Source organism: Vulpes vulpes, chromosome 11, assembly GCF_048418805.1.
Source record: "Vulpes vulpes isolate BD-2025 chromosome 11, VulVul3, whole genome shotgun sequence".
NCBI classification, from domain to species: Eukaryota; Metazoa; Chordata; class Mammalia; order Carnivora; family Canidae; genus Vulpes; species Vulpes vulpes.
Window position 1 is genome coordinate 6,546,906 of NC_132790.1, and position 13,483 is coordinate 6,560,388.

General features: G+C 35.3%; 1 protein-coding gene across 2 annotated transcripts in view; it reads right to left on the reverse strand.

Moving 5' to 3' along the window:
- Nucleotides 1–13,483, reverse strand: part of NELL1 (neural EGFL like 1) — an 805,991-nt gene that overhangs the window by 280,383 nt on the left and 512,125 nt on the right. The window lies entirely within an intron of this gene.

Consider the following 13,483-nt stretch of genomic DNA (forward strand, 5'->3'; position numbering starts at 1 on the left):
ATTTCCCTGAGGTCATATAATGTTGAGTGTCTTCTCATATGCTTATTTGCCATCTTCTTTGATCTGAGAAGTTTTTAGTCCATTTTTTAATTGGGTGGTTTGTTTTCCTATTGTTGAGTTTTAATAGTTCTTTCTATATTTTGGATGATAGTCTTTTATCAGATATGCCTTTTACAAATGATTTCCCCAATCTGTGGTTTGTCTTCTCATTCTCTTGACATCATATGTTTTTAGAGCAGAAGTCTTCAATGAAGTTTATATCTCATTAATTATTTCTTTCATGGATCCTGACTTTGGTGTTCTATCTAAAAAGTCATTGCCATACTCAAGGTCATCTAGATTTTCTCCATTATATTCTAGGAGTTTTATAGTTTTGTATATTACCTATAAGGCTATGATCCATTTTGATTTAATTTTAGTGATGGATTTAAAGTCTGTGTCTAGATTAATTTTTTTGCATGTGCATATCCAGTTGTTCCAGCACCCTCTGTTAAAAACTATCTTTGCTCTATTATTTTGCTTTTTGCTCCTTTGCCAAAGTTGACTATTTGTATGGGTCCATTTCTGGGCTCCCTATTTATTCTCTTCCATTGCTTTATTCATCTGTTCTGTCAATAACACTATCTTGATTACTGTAGCTTTTTTAGTAAGTCTTAAAGTTGAAGACTGTCAGTTTTCCAGTTTTTCTCTTCTCCTTAAACACTGTGTTGGCTCTGTGGGTTGCCTCTTCATATACACTTTGGAATTAGTTTGTTGATATCCACAAAATAACTTTGAGATTTTGATTGATTTTGGATTGAATCTATACATCAAGCTAGGAAGACAAGATACCTTGATAACATTAAGCATCCTATGCATGAATAGAAAGCATCTCCATTTATTTAGGTCTTCCTTTGATTTTATTCATCAGAGTTTTATAGTTTTCTTCATATAGATGTTGCACATATTTTTATTTATACCTAAGTATTTCCCTAAAATAGGGAATACTAGCATAAATGATAGTGAAGTTTTAAATTCCACTTATTCATTACTTGTATATAGGAAAACAGCTGACTCTTCTGTATTAACTTTATATCCTGCAATCTTGTTACAATCACTTATTAGATCCAGTAGTTTCTGCTGATTCTTTTGTATTTTCTACATAGATAATCTTGTTATCTGCAAACAACAGTTTTATTTCTTCTCTTTTAATTTGTAAACCTTTAATTTCCTTTCCTGTTTTACTGTATTGGCTGGGAATTCCAGTATAATATTGAAAAGGAGCAATAAGAAGAGACATCCTTGCCTTGTACTTGATCTTTGTGGAAAAGCTTTGTCTTTATCAAAGTATAATGTTAGCTGTGGGTTGCATATAGATATTCTTAGTCAAGTTAATGAAGTTGTCCTCTATTCCTAGTTTACTTAGAGCTTTTATCATGAAAGGGTGTTGAATTTTTTTCAAATGCTTTCCTGCATCTACTGACATGATCATGTGATATGTGATTTTTCTTTTTTTAGTCTATTCAAGTGATGGATTATATTAATTGATTTTTGATTGTTGAACCAGCACTGCATACCTAGGATAAATCTCAATTATGGTGTATAATTCTTTTATACACTGTTGGAGTCAATTTGCTAATATTTCTGAAGATTTTTGCATATATGTTTATGAGAGATTCGTCTGGCACTTTCTGTTCTTATAAGTTCTTTGTATGATTTTATTAGTAGGATAGTGTTGATCTTCTAGAATAAGTTAGAGGTGTTTTCTCTGCATCCTCTGGAATATACTGTAGAAAATTGGTATACTTTATTTCCTAAATTGGTATAACATATTTCTTAAATGTGAACCCATTTGGGCCTGGTGATTTGTTTTGGAAGATTATTGATTCAATTTTAAAACAGTTGACTTTTAAAAGTCTTTTAAAACCGTCTACCTCAGGAAACTAGAAAGAGATGACCAAGTCTAAAGTAAGCAGAAAAAAATATTAAGATTGGAGTAACAATCTATGAAATTGAAAAACAGAAGAAATCAGTAAAACTCAAAATAGGCTCTTTGCAAAGATCAATAAAATTGATAAGCCTTTAGAGAGGCTAAGAAAAAAGAGAAAGGATACAAATTACTAATATCAGAAATGAAAAAGGGACATTACTACAGATCCTATGGACATTAAAAAGGATAATAAAGGAATTTTATGTTTATGCCCACAAATTTGATAACCTAGATGAAATCAGACAATTCTTTGAAATACATAATTTGTCACAATTCACATAATAAGAAGAAGACTATCTGAATAAATCTTTTAAAGGTGTGAATGAAGAAGGAAGCAAGCCCTGAGGATGGGATTATAAAATGGATAGTGGTTGAGATTTTAATAGCCAGGCTGATCCACAAATGTAATGGACAAGTGAAAAAGTTTTTAACCTCAGTGGAATAAAAGATATATGTTGTACAGGTAAAAGAATAATAAGAGTGCCATGGCTTCACATATTCAAGGGGCAAGAGTTCAGTGAAGTCTAAGTGTAATGCTAAGGGAGTATTCAGGTTTAAGTCAGAGAGAGAGATAATATGACTTACATTAAAAAAAAAAAAATCCTTTGGAGGATTAACAGTAAGGTGGCTTGCCTGGTGGCAGGAAAGCCAACTGACAGCCTATCACTGTTGTTGTTCTCAAAAAATGATCTGCATCCCAGCAGCAACAGGTTTATGACAAACTGGTTAGAAACGAAACTTTTTCGGACTATCCTTAGACTTATTAAATCAGGAAGTCTGGAGTTGAAACCCAACAATCTACGTTTTAATGATTCTTACACATACTTAAGTTTGAGAATCACTGGGCTATGAAATGGTCTCAGGAAGAAATGATGACCAGTTAAAGGCAGTGAGCAAGGAGAGAAATACTTTCAGAGATATTGGAGATAAAAACTGGACTAGTGACCTGGGAGACACTGAATATTATCCTTAATGTCTTTAACAGACTGGGTGAATGATATCATTTATAAAAATGTGCAACACTAGAAAAAGAGTAGTTGAGTGAGGGGAATAGGATAGAATGTGACTCAGTTTCAGATATGACATGCTTGGGGAGCCTGTAGCACCATCCACATAAAGATGCCCAGTGAGTGGTTTAATAAAGGAGTCTGCGGCTCCAGAGAAAAGATTTTGGGTGATGACAGAAACTCAGAAGTTATCAACATATGGGAGAGAGTATATGATATAGCCTTGAACAGAGGTTTTCAATCTTTTTTCTGCTAGGAGAGATGATGAATGGCATTCATATGAGACACACTCCCAGGAGTATATTCAGATTTTAATAAAAACCAAACACATACACATATGAACAAAAGTAGTTGACCAAATAAAGCAAAGTACTCTCAAGCTATTTTCATAGGTGATATTTTCAAAAGGATTTTAATAGTAAATGATTAGTAAAATTATCTATTTGGTAATGTCAAAACGTCATTTTTTGAAAAAAAATACAATGAATCTAACATAAAAACGATGTAAAACTATATTTTAAAAATCTAATTCAGATCTCTACAAGTAATAAAAGTACATACTAATAAAGGAAAATAACATTTTATAATAAAAAGTAGCACACAATATTTATATTTATTCATGATGTTAATATAAGTGATATTGCACATCATTTAGCTAATCACATTGCCTTTTATTTGGAATTTGTAACTAGAACATATTCTCATTTCTATGCTATGCAGCGAGAGATGCATATGAATGTCTTCTTTAGCTCCCTCCATTATTAAAAATGTATCCACGGGTAAAATCAAGGAAACAAACTGTAAATAACAAACTATAAATCCCCAGTTTACAAATATCCTCTCAAAATTGCTATAACTATCAATGACATATCAGTAACCATAGGTCATATTTTCAGCAAATATAAAATAGGCTATGAATTATAAGCAATTCACTTCCAGCTAATGCAAATTCCACCTTTCCCTACACAAGCAAGTGCACACTATTGAAATGCAAATGAGTTAGTGTGACATCCTTATAATGGTAACTCTGAGGAGAGTCCATTTTAAAAAGTAAATCACTTATATATGCTTGTTACTTAATGCTTTATGAATAAGGGAGTGATTTTGACACATGTCATGATTGATTCTGACACTGTAATGTGTCACACAACTGAGGTCAAGAAGTACTAGGCTAGCAAGATGATTGTAGAGAGAGCACAGAAAAATGATGTGGACAAAACTAGAGACCATTAATATTTAAACTGTTAGGACGGAGAAGTGATCTGGGATGGAAGAAGAGAATAGTAATAAAAGAATGTCACAGAAGCCAAGGGAAGTGAAATATGCAAGGAATGAGTGATCAACAGTGTCAATATCTTGTTGACAGAGTAAGTAAAACTAGAAGTGGCAATGATGGAGTCATTGACAACCACCATTAGGCTGCACAGATTACTGATTGAGAGCATAGGTTCCAGAGCCAAACTGCCGATCATATAAGACCTTTTAGTTTTTGCAATATTCATGACCCCTTTTGGAACTTATATTCTAGTGAGAGTAGACAACAAAAAACACATGGCAGATAGATAAGCGAGCAACACATAAGTGTATCTTTAAATGTCAGAGGAAATGCTATGAAACAAATATAAAACCTGTTGCCTTCAAGGAGCTTACATTCTAGGCAGAGTTAAACAAAATATATTGAGTATTGAGATGGGTGTGGGGAGTTCACATTATTCATGAGGTATTTTGGTTTTGTCTGAAACAGTGAAGTTTATAGTCTAGTCATGAAGACAACACCACCCTTTCTTAGAAGATAGGTGAAGACTTGAGATTACAAGTAAATTAGAAACATCTTTTACCTTCCCTTCTAACTAAACTTTATAGCCACATGAACACATCTATTAAATATTTTTCTGTTACCTAGGGCCTTGATTATGCCACTCTATATTCCTTCTCCCTAGATAGGGGGTTTGCAGTCTTCCTAGAACTATTTACAAGTGTCATTACTATGCTTTCCTTCAACTGCTATGCATTTCAGAGGCTATCCTTTTAATCAGGATACGGTAAAAAAATCTCTTTGGGCTAATGCTGATTGGATGCATAAGTCAATGAAGTCCTCTCTGTTACATCTATCTCAATTTTTAGTTCAAACCAGACACAGACCACCTAACTGTTGACACCAGCTCAGGCAACCATACACTATTGGTTTTCTCAAAAAATCCCACTTTCATTTAGCCCTAAATCATAGGTCCTCTAAAGCACATTCTATACTTGTTAAAACCATGTGACCCAATTTTTTTCAATAGGGTTATCATAATAACTACAGAATCTTGATATTAGAGGAGGCTTTCTGGTGCTGGCTAGATTAGCCAACTGGTTTATCTATGGTCAATATTACAAAGTAGATGTAATTATGCAAATCAAAAATGTTCTCAAATGGATTCCCTCCATTTCCTGCCTGCAAATGCCCTCCCTAAATTCTTTTTTTTTTTTTTTTTTGCCCTCCCTAAATTCAAGATGGAAAATGGCCTCCACTGGGTACCATATCCAAGACTGTGTCTTAAGTAATACTTTATCTCAATCTGAAAAATGCAATGAGTTAGGGGTTATTCTCATCGTGCTATAAATAAGGAAAGTGATATGCCAGAAGGATTAATAATTCCTGTTAAATCAGAGGGAGATTCAAACTCACCCTTCTTCCACCTAAGCTACTTCATGCTGCTTTTCTCTGTGCTTTTTGTCCCCATGTGTCCCCTTCTCCTTCTGTTGCTCCTTCCCATCCCTGAGAAAGGAAGGAAGAGTCTCATACTAAAAACTCAATCACTGGGGCAGCCCAGGTGGCTCAGTGGTTTAGCACTGCCTTCAGCCAGGGGCCTGATCCTAAAGACCCGGATCGAGTCTCATGTCGGGCTCCCTATGTGGAGCCTGCTTCTCCCTCTGCCTGTGTCTCTGCCTCTCCCTCTGTGTGTCTCTCATGAATAAATAAATAAATAAATAAATAAAATCTTTAAAAAAATAAAAATAAAAACTCAATCACCAAGATAGACTTTCAGGTATCTAACAGATAAATTAAAAATTATATAAAATTAAAAATACCCACAAATTTACAAGATTATTGGTTAAATGCACACACATTGGCTCCTTCTTGAAATCCAATGAAGTTGTATTTAAGTTTTTGAGTTTTTAATATTGTATACCTGTAAGAGCAACAAGAATGATAGAGAGAAATTTAGGAAGCTGGAAAGCAAACGCGAAGTGATGATTGACTTTTTAGATTTGAAATAGTTGAATCCCACTCAGTGAGAAAAGCCAAGAAACAATTTATCTTTCATCAGAGAACCCAAAACGCTCAGAAACTGGCAAGAGCAACAGGTCAAGGTGAGTTGAAAGTCTCCTTAAGAAGTAGGTAGATACCCAGATCGTCTTCCCTCTCCTTCTTTACATGACTGCCACTCTACCAATTTAGGGAGAACATAGGACATTTATGCTCTACACTGAGGAACACCATTCACAACCGAGTGCAAGTGCAAGCTCCATAGTGAACTCAGGGGAAAGAAGTTAAAATGTATAGAGTGAACAGAATGTTGAAATCTGTGCTTAGCCTCCCTGGGCAGGAGCTTTGAAGAGTATTTTCTAAGAAAACCAACTAAAAATAAAATAAAGATAATGACAATCAAGTGTTTACCAAAAGAACGGCCCAGATCACCTTATATTGAATTCCACTGTCAACCACTACATCCCTACTTGCACAAAACTTTTAATTAGTGTCTTTTTCCCCCACTCATAAGTAGGAGTGAAATGCCAGGCTCAAACCATGTGGGGGAAGCTTCTAGTATAAAAGACAGAAGCCAAAGCAAATCAATAAACAGAAACAATGAGGAAGATACAAGGACTCAATTAAGAGAACACTTCAAATAAACCATCATTAATGTCTTCAGAAAAAGAACAGTACTGCATTCATGAAACAAAAACAATACGCTATGAAAAAAAGCATAGAAAAAGTGGTCTTAAAAAAAAAAAAAGAAAAAGGAGTCTTGAAGTACAAAAAAAGACAACAGAAATGAAAAGCTCAGAAAAAGGGTGGAATACAAAGCAGCAGAAATCCTCAGACATCAGATGAAAATGATAAATACATGGAAATCGGAAGGAAAATAAGACAACTGTATACCTAAGGAGTCCAGCAGCAAAACAACAGGTGAGCAAGAAAGAAGAGACCAAAGAAGTAGGGGTGGGAGTATAGACAAGTCAGAAAAGACAACACAAGGAGACTTGAAAGCTTTGAATACCTAGATTGAAAAGGTCCACTGAGTGCCCAGCAGAATGAAGGAAAACTGTACATACCTATCATCAAAAAATTTAAAGCAAGATTTCAAAACAAAGGATAAAAAATAAGAAAGGAATTAGATTTCTCAAATTCCATAATGGAACCTAGAACACAATGGAGAAATTTCCCCAAAATCCTGAGGCCAAAAAAAAAAAAAAAAAAAAATACAACTTAAAATGCAATGCCTTTTCAAAGTATCAGGCAAGGATGGAGGTAAAATTATTTACTAGACATATACCTTTTGCTTATTATATGCCAGGCAGTTTTCCAACCAAATTTTAAAGTATCAACTCATTTAGCAACAGAAAGTTTTCAGAGAAGCAAGGTCTCAAAAGTTTTTCTCCCATGTACCCTTTCTCATGTAATTAATGGAAAATGTGTTCCATCAAATCAGAGCAGTAAACCAAGAAAGAGTGCACATGATTTGGAGGAACAGGGGTTACCACTCCATGGAGATGCAAAGGGGATCTCCAGAATCATGGTGAAGGGAGATTCCCAGGACATGAGCTATGGGGCAAGCCTAGAAATCAACCAACCTTTGGGAGAAATTTATCTAAGAACATGAAAGTGTTAATGTCTTTAGGAATATTTATGAAACTGGCCAAGAGTTTGGGGATAAATTATGATAAATCTACAATAAATTAAGCAATAAAAATCTATGACCTCAATGATTGTTAATGACAGGGGAACAAAGATCTGTGCAACAAAGGAAACCAAGTACATTTGTTAATAATTCATCAGTAGCATGCGCATACTCATCGTTACACAAACACAGTAATACTAATCTAATGAAAAGATGTGTTATAAGGTATATGAAAGACAGCCAAATCCCCATCCTATATGTGAGAAGTCCATAAAAACTGTCAAAATTCGAATTATGAAGAAGTAGCAAAGAAACATGCTACCTAGAGACACGGATGAAAACACCAAAGGAATCTGTTAAAAGCACTGAAAGTGGTTGCCTCTGGGACAGGAAGTTGGGAAGTCTTTCAAGGGGATTAATCATCTTTGAAAAGCCTTCTAGAACCATTTGGCTCTTTAAACCAAACGTATGTATACATTTCACAGAAATACAAATTGAGTTCTTAATGTCCATTAGATTTTTTTTTTCATTGAGGCAGCGAAGTATGAGGGTTAAAAATTAGCAGACTACTTGGGTTGTAATCATGGCTCTTTGATTTATATCTATTTGACCTTGGGAAAATTGCTTTTCAAAAAATCTCTCTGCCTCAGTTTCCTCTTTCATAAGTAAGGGTCATAATACTTTCTTCAAAGAGTTTTGTGAGGATTAAATACAGGCAATTTGAACAGTGCCTTGCTCAAAGCATGTTTATAATCATTTTTTTATCTGTGCAAATACAGTACTTGAGGGCATTCTATCAGTCTAAATAATAAAAGAAATAAAACCAAAACAGTATATCATTTTGTTCCAACTCCATATTACACTTATTGGCCTCAAATTATAATTTTAAAAATTCTAAGAACCTGAATTAACATTCTAAATGGCAAGTGATTAGCCATAGTGATTTACTATGGCTCTTGATAACTGCATACAATTGATTATTATGGTCACTTCTTCAATGTCTATTCAATAAGGTATAGAAGGTTTTTTAATATTACATCCACTTAAAGAATATTTACATCCCTTAATATTCAAATCTTCTCTACTTAGCAACTTGAGAAATTGATGGAAAGTATTCATATATCTTCTAGGGGAATATATGAGTTAACTTTCATTTATAATTCTCCATTTACCAAAGAGAAATTATTTTAAAATCTGTCTTAATAGTTTGTGAGCACTGACTAATCTTTTAGTATTTTTAGGGCCAATATAAGTGTGAGTTAAAAGTCATTCATCTAAAGTATGTCGAGAAAAAGGGATGGGATCCTCACAATAGCCCTCAAGACAGAATATCATTTTCCCTAATGTAGATGAGGACTCTATCTGCTGCATATTTATTAATCTGTTGCATTACCAGCTAGAAGACAGACAATTCTCCAGGAACTTAAAATATTTCTTTTCACCAAGCTGCAGTTTGGCATGAGATGTCAAAGATGAGAATGTGCATATGTAAGTGGTCGATGGAAGAAGAATGTTTTATATGGTTTTTGTCCCAAACTGCCAGATACTGTTAAAAATGAAATACATGTATAAAAAACCAAACAATCCAATTTAAAAAATGGGCAGAGATCTGAATAGATATTTTTCCAAAGAAGACATACAGTGGTCTATAGCACAGGAAAAGATGTTCAACATCATTCATCTTCAGAAAAATGCAAATCACACCCAGAATGAGAAATCATCTCACATCTGTTAGAATGCCTAGTATTGAAAAGACAAGAAATAACAAGTGTTAGTGAGGATGTGAAGAAATGAAAACCCTTGCACACTGTTGTGAGGAAGGTAAACTGTGGAAAATAGTATAGAAGTTCCTCAAAAAATTTTTAAAAAAGGACTACCATACAATCCAGCAATTCCACTACTGGGTATTTATCCAAAGAAAACAAAAACACTAACTCAAGATACATGCATCCCTAAATTCACTTAAGTATTATTTACAATAACCAAGACATGGAAGTAACCTAAGTGTCCATCAACAGATGAACGAAGACCACACACATACAGAAACAGTCATTAACACAGAGAAGAGGGGAGAAGTATGGGGGGTATGGGCAAAACAGATGAAAGATATTAAAATGTGAAGACTTTGAGTTATAAGCCAAAGGGATATAAAGTACAGTGTAAAGAATGCAGCCAATAATATTGTGTTAACTTTCTATGATGCCAGGTGGTAATTAAACGTATTATTTCATAATGTATATAAATGTTAAATAACTACTTATGCATCTGAAATTAATATAATGTTGCATGTCAACTATACTTTGACTTAAAAAAATTGAAATACTCCAAAACGCTCCACATATTTGAATATCCCTGGTGCCAGCCACATAATCCTGGGTTCCTCCAGCCACATAAAGGGACCCCAGATGAAGACATTCTCATGATACTAGAGCAGCCTCATGGACAGTAATCTGTTTCCTGAGGCAGCCTACGATACTGCTCATCAAATACAATTACAAGCGAAAGAATAGAAATCTATCACTTGTCTAGTACCTTGTTAACATGCCCCTAGTGAGCCAATGTGAAATGAATGTGGTAGAGTAGTCCACTTGAAAAAAACAAAAAACAAAAAACGAGGAGACATTGAAACTGGTGCTCATCAAGATCTGGGTGTCAGAAAGAATACTGTGATAAAACTAAGCAACTATTTCTACATGAATATATAACATGCCAGGTTTTCTAAAATCAAGTTTGGTCACAGGTGATAGTGTTTTCTAATTACTTGTAGACTACTCGGGTACTGCTTGATAAAAAACATTTTGGGGAGTTGAATGTCAGCTCGTAATCTATATAAAGTTCATGGAGAGAAGAGTCAGATTATGCATTTGAAAATTAAGAAGAGCATTTTAGTTTCATCTCATCTGGAGAATCCCAGTTCCTCATCTCTAGCATTTAACTCAATCGTGGCAGTTAGAGAGCGTCGAGAAAAAAAGTTCCACTCACGGGGGAGTAATATTTGTGCATTTACTACCATGAGCATAACAGGGGATACAGAGAATTTGGAGGGAGGGAGGGAGAGAGGGAGGAAGGGAGGAAAAAAGGAAATAAATAATTGGGAGAAATGCTGTAGACTGTAGGTGATTCCTTCTGCCCTTGACTTCAAAGGGTTTTTTGCCATTAAATGAGACTTTGAGGTGGAGGATGGAAACTGGTTATTGCCTAAAGCAGTCTCCATTACTCCTTTATGCTCTAATAGCATTGGTATTTTACTGAATGCAGTTTTAATGTTGAAAGAAACAATATTTACATCTGGTTGTCTTCATTATGGCTCCAAAACACAGTACTTTCATCTGGTACGTGACTAAAGAAACCTCAGTCTCTTCTAATTCCGCAGGAAGACCTGGCTGTGTTGGATTCACCGAATTTAACAGCTCTTCCTTATGTCCATTTTAATAAATAGTTCTTTCCTTTTGGCTCTTACCAAAAGCCTAGGGAGCATCGATCTTGACACCCCATTATCTCTCAAACAATCTATCAATAAATCCTTTTGGATCTAACTTCAAAATATTGCCCAAGTTAACTGCTTTCCATACCTCCAATGCTACAGCCACAGCCCGCCATCATCTCCCACATGAACTATTGCAATAGTCTCCTATCTGGTCCCCCTGCTTCTACTTTTGCCTCCTGGTGGTCTAAAAAGCTCACCGAATCAGAAGTAATCCTTTTAAAAAGTCAAATCTAATCACTTCACTATCCTTTCTAGAAAAACTCTAATGACCTCTCTTTATAAATAGAGTAAAATCCAAAGCATATAACTTACCAGAACTTGCAAGTAGCTGGTGATCTGGCCCTCCGTGCTCTGAATGTATCTGCTATCATTCTTGATCACTTGCTCCAGCCACCTAGGTTTACTTGCAGTTCCTTCAGCACCTCCGCCCTCTGGGATTTCACACTAGCTGTTCCCTCTGCCTGAAACAGTCTTCTCACAATGTCTATGTCCTGCTTTATTTTTTCTTCTTAGTATCCATAGCTAAGTTGCAAACAGACCATATAATTATTTGCTTATTTGTACTGCCTAACTCTCCAGCTTCAAGGAATATGCTTAGTTTCCTGCTATACCCACCCAATTTGAAAACAAATTTCATCACTCAAAAAGGAACTGATGACTGAATGAACTGAAAAACTATGCTGAGCTGTACTTCATAAGAAGTTTAAAGGATTTGATGGTAATTTTGATCATACGTAAATCACATCACAGAATTTACTGCCTCCATATGGCCCCCCATTCTAAAGCATATGATCAGAATAACTCTATTTAACTTAAATAGCAATGTGCCAAGCAGGGAGCATTTCTTTGCAGATATAGGCTGGGTTGCCAAGAACTATGCAAGCTAAATTCTGGAAGATAAATCATTTCTGAGAAAACAAAAAAAATAATGGTCTTTTAACTACAGTACTATAGAGAAACTCCTACCTGGTATTTTGTATCTTTTTTTCTCTGTAAAATACCAGTGTGATCATGTCACTCTTCTGCTCTATAAGGACTGAAGTCCAAACCCCTTAGTAGAGCATTTAAGGCTTCCTGGATACTAGCCCAGCCTATCCACTGGACCCTTCCTGGAATTGTTTCTATTTTCTGTTTTCCACTAAGCTTGTGACCCAAGACCATCACATCATACTCCACTCCCCAAAAAGACCATGAACAATTGTACCTCCATGACTTTGCTCATGCTATTCCCCTGCCTAAAATGTCTACCCCTTATGTCCATTGGGCAAACCCCTCTTTGTCCCTTAAAATTCAAATAAAATGCTATCACTCCTATAAAACCTTCCTTGACTTCCTATTATATCAAGTACACTTGCTTTGTAAGGATGACTCCTTTAAAACACAATAGAATTGTGAAGTTAACAAAAATTTATTCATCATAGATTATAGCATCCTCAAGCACGGGGATGACACCTTATTCATTTGAACCTCCAAACTGTAGTGCAGTATAAAACATGCTCAATAAAGCTGTTAAGGGTGTTTAATCTTTTCTCCCCTGCTTCAACAGGCACAGTATGTTCTTTGTTCAAGACCAGATTTAGTTTAGGTTCAAGTTTCTCTCATTTCAGGGATATTCTCTTCTTACTCCCCTGACTGTTGGCCTACATTCGATTCTGTGACTCTACTCCTCTGACTTCTCAATTTCCTAAGCTTGGACCAAACTCTGGGTTTTCTGGTTGTTCCCATTAGTAATAATTGTGCGTAACATTTTCTGACCCTCTAACTCTGCCCATGCTTTAGAAGCTTTCGCATTTGATCCCTATGCAACCCAAGAGGTAACAAAATCAATTCACAAAGAGTAATTGTGATGGTTCATTTTATGTGTCAACTTGACTGGACCAGTAGGTGCTCAGATAAATGGTCAAACATTATTCTGGTATTTCTGTAAGGATGTGTCCAATTGATATTAATGTTTAAATTAATATACTGAGTAAAGCAGATTGCAGATGATAATGCTGGTGGGCCTCATTCAACCAGTAAAGACTTGTGTAAAAGAAAAGGCTGACCCTCCCCCTCAAGTAAGAAAGAATTCTCCTGACTCACAACCTTCACACTGGATCATTGGTTCTTCCTGACGGGTAGCTTTGAAACTAAG